The sequence below is a fragment of the Rhinolophus sinicus genome, chromosome X, assembly GCF_036562045.2.
Source record: "Rhinolophus sinicus isolate RSC01 chromosome X, ASM3656204v1, whole genome shotgun sequence".
Taxonomy (NCBI): Eukaryota; Metazoa; Chordata; class Mammalia; order Chiroptera; family Rhinolophidae; genus Rhinolophus; species Rhinolophus sinicus.
In genome coordinates this window covers 101,563,398-101,574,842 of record NC_133768.1, presented here as the reverse complement: position 1 = coordinate 101,574,842, position 11,445 = coordinate 101,563,398, and the positions used below count along the sequence as shown (strand labels likewise).

Below are 11,445 nucleotides of genomic sequence, written 5' to 3'. Positions count from 1 at the left end.
CAGTGCATGGCACATAGTAAAGGTTCAATAAGCAACAGCTATTATTGGCATCACTGTCTTTCCTCATTGGGTTTACTGGCTGGGTGAGTAAACCAAGAGGCTTAGCGAATGTTTGCTATTCTATAGATCAAGTCTGAGAACTTGGGAAAACCTATAGGACAGAGATCGGGGCACACAAACTCTCCGTGTCTGAATAGTAGAAAGAGTTTGGCCATGGAAAACCCAGCGTTGGGGAAATGGAACATTTCCGGGATCCAGGTGTAAGTCAGGTTGACAGGAGTGGGAGGGCACAGGCCGGCCCAAACGCTGGGGCCTTCTGGTTACTCACAAAACCTGCTGCACCTATGGTGTGAGGCCCATGGAGAATTACACCAGTATCCCGTGGGCACAGAGGTTACAGGCATGCACTGTGGAGCCAGACTGCTTGGGTTTTGTAGCAGCAGCAGCAGCAGCAGCAGCAGCAGCAGCAGCAGCAGCAGCAGCAGTAGTTAGTAGTATCAGTAGCAGTAGTTTCAGGTGTACAAGACAATGTAATATTTAGACATTTACACCCACCCCTCACAAAGTGATAACCCCTCTCCCCCAATCTACTACTGCTCTGACATCGTACATAGCTGTTACAATTCCATTGACTGTATTCCCTATGCTGTACTCCACATCCTGTGACTATAAATATATTAAATTATAGTTGACATGTAATATTATTCAACTTCGGCTTCAGGTGTACAGTGCAGCAGACTGCTTGGGTTTTAATCTCTGCTGTTAGTAGCTGTTTGGCCTCAAACAATGCAGTTGTGCCTCTTTGTGCCTCAGTTTCCTCCTCTGTAAAATTGGGAACAAGTAATGAGGTCCTAATTTATAATCCATGTTATAAAAATTAAATGAGTTAATATTTGTAAAACTCTTAGAAGAATGTCTGGCAAAAATGAGTTGTATATGTTTTTGCTAAATTCAATAAATGAAACCTGTTTTGTACTAACAGCATTCACTTTGCCCTCACGTCGCTGGCATCCTGCCCTCCAAATGACAAGTGTTTAGGAGACAGGAAGATGTATGGAATCCTTGTACCGGCTTTGCAAGATGGCAATCAGATGACCAGAGGCCAGAAAGGGGGGACAGTGATGGAGCCAGGAGTCCAAAAGCCAATACTCTCAGCGTTTACTGGTTTAAAACCTACCCACTGACACACAGTGACATATAGTATCCGTCACCTTATCGGTCCTTTAACCTGAGAGAAAATCGTCAGGGGGCAGGTCTAGCAATGGATAAAATTGGAAAGGCACTGGAGTCTATTTTTGAACCTAAATTCTCTCAGAGCTCCCCCTCATCTCAGAAAATGCTTTCTCCTTGCCCTCCAACAAGCAAGTGCTAAACCCACTCCTTTAAAAAAAAAAACCCAAATGGAAACACAGAATGTTAGACTTGGAAGGTCTCTGTCCAACTTTTATGCCCTCATATTATAGATGAGGTCACTCGTGCCCATACAAGGGAAGTGACTTTAATTAAACGACCAAATTCATATTTTTTTCCACTCTCTTCAGATTCAGCATCAATTGCAGTTAGAAAAGAACAATGGACCACTCTCATCCCAACATTTGCCATTTGGATTCTTTGTAGACTGGTATGCCTTCTAAGAGTACAAGCCAAATGCCACTTCATGAGTTCTGATGTGCTGTCTGCATGGGGCATTCCAATGCAAATCGAGTGTCTTGGTCATAACATCTTGGTCCTGTTCTCCCAGATTTGCATCACTAATATATGCAAATGCCGTATAGTCCAAGGGCATCCGGGGGGTAAAACTACTAGGGAACGTTGCCCTTTCACGGTTCTGTTTTCTCAGAGGTAATTCAGTCACTATGGCAAGTTTCCCCAAAGTAACATTTTTACTCCAATTGTGAACCTGATGGATTGTTTATCACATGACCAACCAATAAGTTGTGTGCATCGCATGTAGTAGCACAGAAGCAAAGGAGAGGTAGAATTTAGAGATAAAAAAGATTGTTACTATAGTTGATTACACATGGTGACGATAGTTGATAACACTATATTGTTTAATTGCAATTTGCTAAGAGAGTAGAACTTAAATGTTCTCACACACAAAAACAGGTAAATCTGTGAGGTGATGGATGTGTTAACTCGATGGAGGGGGGATCCTTTCACAATGCATACGGATCAAATCATCAGTTTGTACACTTTAAATATCTTACAGTTTTATTTGTCAATTATACCTCAGTAAAGCTGGAGGTGGAGGGAGTTGCGCAGAAAGATGTTTCTGAGTCTAGCTTTCCTCTCATTTTATCTATGAGGAAACTCAGGTCCAGAGAAGGCGAATCACAGAGCTAGTTAGGGCCAGATGAGAAGCCAGTCTCCCGACTCCTGGCCCAGAGTTCCTTCCTGTGTAAAATTTTGTGCGTAAGTTTCAGTTTATGTGAAATTCCTTCTGCAAGAAATACATGACTTGCAGTGAGGTGAAGCATGTTATCATAGGGGCTTTACTAGGATTTAGTCTAACTTAAATTCACAGTCCTCTGTATTAAACATGTTGCTTTCTTTTCATGGGCAGAAAAATACCGTAATTTCAGTTAAAGCCTTTTCAGGTATTCTGACTATGGGACATGGATATTGCTGGGGAATGCTAATAATAGGTCAAAACAGCACTCTAACCCTGTAGATGTCAGAACAAAAACTCCCTAGAAACATTTACTCAGCGCTCTACCTTTCATCATTTGAAAATGCTTGATGATATTCAATTAAGAGGTCTCTTTTGAGATAACCATACTGCATTTAGAGAAATCTGATCATATAGCATTTTAAGAGTATATTTCTTCCCCTAATTTTCTTAGGCATCTGCTGGTCTTTATTTGTCAATGAAAACCATACATTAACACTGCAGTTTGGAAGAAAATGAATAGCCTTTCTTGCTGTGTTATAGGTCAATAGTTACAGCCGAAGTTTCATTTCTGTCCCATTAAAATTGCTTATTTGCCACATCTCGATGTATATCAAATGGTAATAAGATACGGAATACATAAGGTTGTGACCCATGCCAGTAGGTTTTGCTGTTTCTGGGGTTTTCTTGTTAATTGGCTGCACTGTGTGTCAGATCGGACTCTTCCATGCCATCGTTAAAGCTGATGATCCTTCAGAACATCAGTGAAAAGAGAACTAGAAGGAGTTTCACCAAAACGAGGAACTAGAAGTGAAATTTCCTACGGGCAGAGCAATGGTTTGGAAAATAAAGGGCATTACATCCTGTGAAACTCCTTGAGTATGAAAAAGAGGGTTTTACCAGGAGAAAAAAAAAAAAGAGAAAAAAACTACTCAATTTGAAATTCTGCCCTGATTTCAGAGTTTTCAGGTTAGAACACATTTCTGGAAATAGAAAACTGACTAATATGAAAAAATTACTCTTACCTACGTCAAATAATGACTTGCCCCATGGAGTTATGTATACTTTACTTCATCTAATAAATGTCTACCTCCGCTGCTGGGTGTAAGATTATTTTTATGGAAATGAAATTATATGCTAACCTCTCCAGTTGGAGTTCACTTTTTGAACCAATGGAATAATTGTTTTAAGATGTGAACCATCCCTCTCTAATATGTCTATTCTTAGGCTGTACTTTTGTTCAGAAAATTTCTTAACAGAGAGATAGCCTTCATATCCTTATTTTTCAGTATTTGAAGGATAGGAAGGACTTGGGGGAAGCAGAAAAGCAGGACAGGGGAAAGGCAAACACAATGGCCAGGAAGTCAGAATACCTTGGCTGAATCCGGCTCTAACATTTACTAGCCAATGGACCGTAGTCACGTCAGTATATTTTTCTGGGCTTCAGTTTTCTCACCTGTAATAATGTCAGCTAAAGAAACTATGAGAATCAAATGTAATCAATCATCTGTGCAAAAACACTTGGTAAACTATAAATGCTAGACAAAGTTGATAATTAATTATAATTAATTAAATTACCCCACATCCCCCTTCCAAAGCTGACAATGGAAATAATCATCGGTAGCTCCACATAACTGAAAAGTCCCACACCCAAGAACACAATTTCAATTAAATAGCCTGGTTGCGGCCCTAGCTTGAAAAGGGAAAGAGTTCAGTCAGGTAACATCAGAAAAGCCATATTTAGCTGGAGCTAACTTCTCCTGTGTGGAGTCTGCCACTGGCACATTGAGGGAACGAAAACTAGTTTCCCTCCAGACTGACCGAGGGTGGAAAAAATCCCCAAGTAATCAGTGAACTTCAACTCTGTTAGGATCTACTTCAAATTTGAGTCTGTACAATATGTTGGGAGTAACTCATTAGATTAATTGACTTGAAAATACTGATCCTTTAAGGCGCAGTTCAATTACTGGTTCCGTAACCAACCCTGGCTCTCTTCAGTTGGAATTAATCTCTCCCCAGTCTGTGCCCCAAATACAAGTGGTATTCCTCTAGTATGGCACTCATTCAAATTTACTTTATCTTAGAGTTTGTGTGTGTGTGTGTGTTCGTGTGTATGTACCTGCATGTGTGCATATAAGGAGTGATCAAAACATACAGTGAATGTTTAAACAAAAACAAATTACAGTAAAAGACACATTACCATTAATCCCCGTCAAAATACTCTCCCTCGCTTCGAACACACTTATCCCATCATTCTTGCCACTTTCTGAAGCAGTTCTGGAAGTCCTTTCATGAGTGTCTTTAGTTGCGCTGTCATGGCTGCCTCGATGTCCTGAATCGATTTAAAACATTTCCTTTCATGGTCATTTTGACTTTGGGGAAGAGCCAGAAGTTGCATGTTGCTAGATCTGGTGAATAAGGTGGATGAGGACACATGGTAATGTTTTTATTTGACAGAAATTGCCATACACCAGAAGTGATGTGTGACATGGAGTGTTGTCATGATGAGGATAAAACCGTTTGCCCATTTCTAAGGCCATTTTCTACGCACATCATTTCTTAAACACTCTAATCATCAGAATTCACCAAATTCAGGTCACACAATTCCATCAAGGTTAAAAAACACAATTAACATCACCTTGACGTTACTCATAGATCTTGATTGACACGCTTTTTTTGGCAGGAGGAATACTGGGTGAGTTCCATTGAGAATTCTGAACCTTGGTCTCAGGATCATAACCATAGACCAAGTTTCATCTCCCATGATGACATGTCTTAAAAAGCTGGAACCTGAAGCAGCACAATCACACAACAGCAACAAAATTGACAAACGCTGTTGCCTTTGTTCGACAGTCCAAATGCGTGGAAGAAATTTCGCACTCACTTGCCTCATGTTCAAATCTGTTGTTAAAATGCTTTGAACAGAACCATTAGTGATGTTCAGATGCTCAGAAATTTCCCTAATAGTCAATCGCCTGTTTAATCAAATTATTTCACTTAATCTTTCAACATTCTCTAGGGTTTTTGATGTTGAAGGACGTCCCAATCTCTCTTTGTCTTTATTCGATTCACGACCATTACGAAATCGCACAAACCACTTGTAAACTGTCTTCATAGTCACTGCAGCATCAACATAAACGAATTTTAACATTTCATGTGTTTCTTTAGCACTTTTTTGCAGTTTGAAACAAAATTTCATGTTAATGCGTTGTTCGTGATCCATGATTCATGGCACACTATAAAACACACCTTCTCTCAACCGTAGCTCACACCCTGCTGACTGCAGCGAACAAGTTGAAACTTGTCACACACTGTTACTAAGGCTTGACGCACTGCTTCCCGTATTAAAGATCCCTGCCTTTCTTTTGGATGGCACTCAGCAGCAGCATTCACGGAACTGTTTGATGACACTTCATATGCTTATGTCCTGCCTCACTCACACAGTATAATCTAAGCTCCTGAAGTCAGGAACCACGTCATGGTCATGTGTCCTTCACAACACCTAGCACATCGCCTTAGAAACAGTAGTTGCTCAATAAACACTGCTAACTGTTAAAGGAAAAGAGAATTGTGCATTTACTGTTAAGGGAAGTATTTCCTGTTTTCTGTGCCCTATCCACTTACAGGTTTAAGGTGTTCCCCTCCTTAATGAATGCAGTATTTAAGGAACAAGTCCATGGAGTAATAGCTTACTGTAGGCATATTTTTAGAAAAATCAGTACATAGCATAAAAATCATAATCATGGTTCTTTTTTTAATGCTATATTATCTTTATAATAGCCATCTTTATTAATGCTATATTATCTTTAAGTACAAAAATTCTTCCAATCGCGTCACCTAGAGATCGTTTCATCCACTGCTCTGTTTGGCCGCCAGTATCTTGTCTCTCTCTCCAGCAATGGTGAGACACATACCCTTTCCACGGAGAAGAGAAATCCATGGTTTGTTGCCTTTGCCAATAACAAAAATGTTGGAGAGCCTGGCGGTAAAGCTGTTGCCACTGGCATCTCTCACATGAACCACATCAAAAGAACCAAGGGCGTCTCTCTCTCTGTTGGTGATCACACCTATTCTTCTCAGGTTGGCACCTCCGGACACCATGCACAGGTTACCCGTGTCAAACTTGATGAGATCAGTAATTTTGCCAGTTTCCAAATCCATCTGAATGGTGCCGTTCACCTTGACGAGGGGAGCAGGGGAGCGGATGGTGTGAGCATCATGAGTCACCAGATGAGGGATTCCCTTTGTATCCACAAAGATCTTTCTCACTTTGCATAATTTGTACTTGACCTCCTCAGGTGTATACAATGAACAGCAAAGCGACCCTTGGTGTCACAGATCACACAGACACTCTCTCCAGTCTTGTCGATGCTGATGACATCCATAAAACCAGCAGGGTAGGTTACATCACTTCGGACCTTGCCATCTTAATGGACCACTGCACGCAGATCTTCTTCACTTCATCTCCTGTCAGGGCACACTTCAGTCTGTTCCTTAGGAAGATGATGAGAGGGACGCATTCTCTCAGCTTGTGGGGACAGGCGGACGGACGAGGAGAAAACACACCCGTCAGTTACCCAGCATCCGATGCTTTGAAGCTGCTACACGCTTCAGATGCTTCTTGGGATCACGAGCCATGGCTGTGCTAGGCATGGAACAAGCCATAATCCCCGTTCTTGAAGCAAAGTGGTTGATAATCTCAGATATGACAATAGGGATTCCCATTATGGATGGAACTGAGTATGGCAGTGCTGTTAAACCCCTTAAAGGAGGTCAGTGTACTTGATTTATCATAAGCCTCCATGCCAATTGGTGGCCAGGTCCATCTAGGACGATGTTGTCCAATCCAGGAGCCACTAACCAAACCACCTGTGCCTCTGGAGCACATGAAATGTACCAAGACTGAATTTAGATACAATGTAAATGTAAAACACACACCTGATTTAAAAGACTTAGTACAAGATTTTATAAATAATATGAAATATATCACTAGTAATTTTTATACTTATTGAATATTGAAATGAAACTATTTGGGGTATATAATAAAATATATTACCATGTTTCCTTGAAAATAAGACCTAGCCGGACCATCAGCTCCAATGCGTCTTTTGGAGCAAAAATTAATATAAGACCCGGTATTATATTATATTATAGTACATTATATTATACCCAGTCTTATATTATAGTAAAATAAGACCAGGTCTTATATTAATTTTTGCTCCAAAAGATGCATTAGAGCTGATGGTCTGGCTAGGTCTTATTTTTGGGGAAACACGGTTTCAAAAATTAATTCACCTTTTATTTGTATTTTTCTAATGTGGCTACTAGAAAATTTAGAATTACATATGTGGCTTGCATTATATTTCTATTGGACAGTACTAAAGTTGGAACCACTCCCTTAGTAAAGACTATCCTTAAAACAACCTAAACGCTAATAATTAGCACATCCACCAAAAACCATCTCCTCTTGAGGCCATTGGGACTCTGAAAACCAAAGGCCTATGATGACACAAAGCACTGATACAAGACTACACCTTCATATCCAAAATATCTGTGTCTGTACCCAAGCTACAAAGAGGAGTTCTGAATAAAGGCCTTCCACGCAGAGAAGAAAATTAGAAAATTTTCAAGAGTTACAAGTAAATAAGAAAAGGTATTCTTGATGTTCCTGAAGAATAAAACCTCAATATTTACCAACTTGTGCTGACATAATGCCACAAGAAACCAAAAGGGTAAAATAAACTCCAAGTGCTTTGCATGAGGTACCGTGTTTCCCTGAAAATAAGACCTAACTGGAAAATAAGCCCTAGCATGATTTTTCAGGATGACATCCCCGGAACATAAGCCCTAATGCATCTTTTGGAGCAAGCTTAATATAAGACCCCATCTTATTTTGGGGGAAACACGGTAGCACAATGCCTTCCATCCTAACAATGTTTGTGGAATTGAATTGAATTGGGAAGAGGTGGTCTAATTGGATTTGATCTCTTTTTAAACTGAAGTCAATGAACCAGGCTATGTCCATACACAACCCTAAAGCTCTGCACTGAGTCTATTAACAGGTATTGAAGCTGGATACCAGGCTGTCTTGGCCCTTTATAATAGCAACTACTGTTTCCTTGCTAAAGCACTAGTGGCTACAGCGAAGAATTAGGTAAATGTGACCTTCACTGTAATCAATACCTTCTGATACCCATGTTTCACCTAAAGCAGGAGGGATCCTATGGCATAGCCCCTGAGGACAGCGTCATAACAGAGCCTCTGATGACGGCACACACCTGCAGTAGTTACATTTTATCATTCATGAAGGTTTGGGCTCTGTGTACAAAGGCACAGATAGCACCTGAAATTGGAGTATTAAAAAGAGACTTTAAGGAATAGGAAGAACTCATTAATTAACTAGACGGGGGTTGGGGGGGGGAGTCTTCGCAATGTATACATACATCAAACCATCACGCTGTACACTTTAAATATCTTACAATTGTATTTGTCAATTACACCTCAATAAAAAAGAGAGAAATAGGAATAACTGATTTTTAAGCAAAGGGAATGTAAACATTTAAGAGAACAGCCTGGTACAATTGCATGCAATTCTACTTAGAACATGGAAAGCCAAAAATGGTATCAACAGATCTATTCCGTTAATTCAGTGAAATACTAAAAGGAACACATGTGACCCAGGCATTTGGCATTGTGAAAGCAGACTAAGCAGTTGATTGATCGATCTATTTTCAACAGGTTGTGTGGACATCCTGTAGACACTTAGTCTGCGGCTATTGCCTTCAAAGAGGCAAAAATCCTATCAGATAAAGTGGAGATGGCCACAGTGACCCAGCAACCTCTGTTCAAACTTTCCCCATGGTGTTATTTGAATGAGACCCAAATCTATTTATGTATTTTCCTAGTCTTCTTTATCACCTCCTTGTGCACCATTGAGCAGTTTTTGAGGAGACAAGTCACTATTACAATATTGTCAAGGCCCTTCTCGTTTTCTAGTTCAAATCCTTGTTCATGCTGTTTGCTAAGTACTTGTTCCCTGTGACAGCTTTAAGCCAAACAGAACACACTGAATGCGCATTCCAAACCACTCTGTCCTGCTGGGCTCCAAGTGAAACAAGCTCTTCAAACTCCATCATGTGAACTTTTCACAAGGAACAATCTCCCTCAGACAATTCCATTCAGAGATACTATCCGTGAAACTGGGACTTGGGGAAGGGGTGACATCACAGGCGTCCCCCTCTGGTCAGGGTCATGACCACCAAAGTTGTATTTAAGAGGCTCCCACGTGGTCAGGCACATGATTTTCTTAATGATCTAACATTTCCCCCAACTTTCCCATAAGCTTCCAATTTGAGATATTCACACTTAAACACAGAATTGGGTACTGGTGTCAAGTAAGGCTGGGATTTCAAGTAGAAAAGAATGAGAAATTTGGAGCCAGGGTCTCTATTAGGGGTAGGAGAGCAAATGTGAGAAATACTGTATAATGTATTTTTTTGGCTGTGTATTAGGAATCATAGAAACACAACAAAAGCATTATGTCCAACCAAAAGGCTGGAAAAGCAAAAATTTTTAAAAATAAAAAAAAAGAGGAAGGAAGAAAAATGGCGGGGGAAAAAGTGAGAAAAAGTTAAAGGAAGCAGATTTGTTTTAAATGTCTTACGCCAAGGTTTGGAGATGAGCGCTTTGAAAAATGCAGAAGGATTGTTCCAGTGAGATGGCTAGCTAGCTGGTCTGCAGTTAGGCTACCACGGAGGAAGAGCAGCAGGGCAGGCTGGATTCTGAGAAACCTGGGGTTGTTTTCCGAAACACCTGCCTGGCAGTTCCTGAGCAAGGTTTTGGACTCTCCTGAAAGCTCTGTAAGATGAGGAGAGCAGCTTATGGATGCAGGATGGCTACCACCCCAGTTCATACCAGAGTTGGGGCATGCGAACTCGGTGGCCATACAGGTTGTCCTTTAGCCCAATGAGTCTATGAACTCATCTCTGTGTAACATCCTCCTGCTCATGTTATATTTTTGAGAAAGCCCAAATAAGGGGGCATTTGACTGTAATATGTCCCTTAAGCATCTGACATCTTTTGAAAATTCTTGAACTGCTAAGGAAAATGGAACCAAAAGAGCCTGTAAGTGTAAGCCTGCTCTGTGCATACATGTTCCAGTCTTAAAAGTGGCCATGCCATTCCCACAGGGTGAGTGAGTCTCCTGGCTGGGAATTGTTTCAACATGGCAGCCCTGGTTTCAAGGCCTCACAGAGCTCGGCTGGTCAGACACTAGATATTCAAATGAGAATATCACAGAAATAAGGTTTTTACTACCACTGCGTATTGAATCAAACCACAGATCGGAAAGTGCCAGAGCTGATGAGATCTTAAAGACAGTCTGAGACAACTCACTCCTCTATTTCATATACCAAGCAAAACAGGGCTGATTGGCTCAAGGTCAGTTATTGGGTAAGTCACGGCTTAAACCTGGATCCCCTGTGCTTGCCACTGATGCCTGAGATACTACAATCATATTTATAAATAAGAACATTGGTAACTTGTTATATGCTACATTTCTTTGGGCACGTGCGTTTAATGCCCCATAGAATAAAACTGCTCCTCTGAAGTTTTGTTTTGAACTTTCTTTCCCATGATTTTATGACAAAAATCATTCTCTCATTGAAAACTATAAAAGTATGGTGTAATGTTGAATATGGCTTTTCAACCTGGACGTGCAGTAATGGAATTTCTTACACACCTCCATAGGGAAGAGATCCCCCTGGGGTGACTTAATGGTTTACAGTCTAGTGGGACGAACAAAGACACAAACTGACAAGTACTGTGATGAGTCCGAATGGGAATTTGGGGAGGGGCATTTCACCCAAATTTGGAAGGGCAAGGAAGGTATCAAAAAAAACCCCAAAAAACACAAAGTCCAAGGTGAACTTTGAAGGCTGAGGAGGAGCGAAGTAGGCCAAAAGGAGTTTAGGGCCAGCCATTCGAGACTAAGAAAGCCACAAGGTCAAAGGACCCAGAGGCCAGAGAGGAGAGAAAGTTCAGGAAACTTCTAGTGG

The 11,445-nt window shown here is 40.8% G+C and overlaps 1 pseudogene; it reads right to left on the bottom strand.

Moving 5' to 3' along the window:
• Positions 1-6,238: 6,238 nt before the first annotated feature.
• On the bottom strand, positions 6,239-7,027 carry LOC109457514 (small ribosomal subunit protein eS4, X isoform; annotated as a pseudogene).
• Positions 7,028-11,445: the final 4,418 nt, after the last annotated feature.